Source organism: Vicugna pacos, chromosome 16 (assembly GCF_048564905.1).
Source record: "Vicugna pacos chromosome 16, VicPac4, whole genome shotgun sequence".
NCBI lineage: Eukaryota > Metazoa > Chordata > Mammalia > Artiodactyla > Camelidae > Vicugna > Vicugna pacos.
In genome coordinates this window covers 15,001-17,160 of record NC_133002.1, presented here as the reverse complement: position 1 = coordinate 17,160, position 2,160 = coordinate 15,001, and positions in this window count along the sequence as shown.

Genomic DNA, 2,160 nt, shown 5'->3' with positions numbered 1-2,160 from the left:
TAACATGTACATGCATATATTTATTTTCATATTCTTTTTCATTAAATATTATTACAAGACATCAAATACAGTTCCCTGTGCTGTACAGAAGCAGCTTGTTTTTTTAATCTATCTTAATTTGGAGTATTTAATATTTGCAAATCTCAAACATGTATATTGAAGAGACTGCCTTTCCCCACTTGAACATTTTAAAGTGAACAGTTCAGTGACATTTGTTGCATTCATAAAGCAGAACAACCCCTCTCTATCTGGTTATTAAACATTTTCATTAGCCCACTGAAGTCTGAGCCCTGTCTCTCCCCTCATCTGCTGTCTCTGTCTGTTCTCCATCTTGCAGGTTTATCTAGTCTGGATATTTAATATCACTGGACAAGGTTCACCCATGTTGTAGCGTCATCAGCATTTGACGCCTTTTTGTAGCTGGATTTCACTCTGCTGTTTGTATGTAAACAGTTGGCTTATCCAGGTGATGGGTGTTGGGTTGCTGCTTCTTTTGGTGAACGTGCTTGTACTTGCACTTGTCTGAGTCCCTGTTTTCAGTTCTTTTGTGTACATACTGATGAGTAGAATTGCTGGCTCATATAGTAACTCTGTTCAACTTTTTTAGAACCACTGAAATATTTTCCACAACAACTGAACCATTTTACCTGACCACCAGCAGTGTTCGAGAGTTCTCATTTCTCTGCAGCCCCACCACATCTGTTATTTTCCTTTTTAAAAATTACAGTCATTCTAGTGGGTGTGAAGTGGTTTTGATTTACATTTCCCTAAACACTAAAGATGTTGGGCGTATTTTCATGTTATGAAAGAGATGTATATATTTTTTGGAGAAATGTCTATTCAAGTCCATTATCCGTTTAAAACTTATGTTGTTTTCCTTTTTGTTGTTGAGTTGAAGTTCTTTATATATTCTGGCTACTAGACCCTTATCAGATATATGACTTGAAATTATCTTCTCCAACTCTGTAAGTTAATTTTTCATTTTCTTGATAATGTCTTTGGTGCACAATTTTTTTTTTTTTACTTTTGATGAAATTCAACCTATCTAATTTTTCTTCTGTTACTCATGCTTTTGGTGTCGAATCCAAGAATCCCTTCCTAAGTTCATGGTCGTGAAGCTTTATGCCTATGTTTTTTTCTAAGAACGTTACCAGTTTTAGCTCCTGTATGTAGATTGTTGATCCGTTTTGATAAATTTTGGCATATGGTGTGAGATAAGGTTCCAGCTTCATTCATGTGCATCTGAGTATACAGTTGTCCCAGTGCCACTTGTTGAATTCTTCCTAACCTTGCCAAAGCCCAGCTGGCCCTAGGTGTGTGGGTTCATTTCGGTTTTCAGTTCTGTACCATTAATCTACATGTCTGTTCTCCTGCCAGTACTACGCTGTTTTGACAACTGTAGCTTGTGAAATGTGCGGGTCTTTCAACTTTCTTTGTATTCAGTATGTTTTGGCTTTTCAATGTCCTTTGTAATTCCACATGCATTTGAGGATTATTTTTTCCACTTCTGCAAAAAAGGCTGTGAGAATTTTGATAGAAATTGTGATGAATCTATAGATGACTTTGAGTAGTATTGACATCTTAACGATATTAAGTCTTTCAATCCATAAACACAGGATGTCTTTCCATTTTGTAGGTCTTCCTTAATTTCTTTCAGCAATATTGTAGTTTTCAGTGTGCATGTCTTTGACCTCCCTTGTTAAATTTATTCCTAGGTATTTTATTCTTACATGTGCTATTACACCTAGACCCTTCCCCATAATATTCTTTTCAGGAAGTGCCTTGCTTTCGTGTAGAAACTCAACTGATATTTGAGTGTTGATTTTGTACTCTATAACTTTGCTAACTTTATTAGCTCTGATACTAAGTTATTTTGTGGATTCTTCAGCATTTTCTACCCATGGGAATCATGTCATCTGTGAACAGAGTTTTACTTTTTCCTTCCCAGTTTGAATGCCTCCTTTTTCTTCTTACCTACTACTAGTAAATATTGAATAGCAGCAGTGAAAGCAGACATCCTTGTTTTGTTCCTGATTAAGGAAAAAACTTTCAGCCTTTTATCATGGAATTTGATGTTCACTGTGAGCTTTTCCTAAATGTCCTTTATCATGTTGAGTAAGTTTCCTTATGTTGCTAGTTTGCTGACTGTCTTTATGAAAG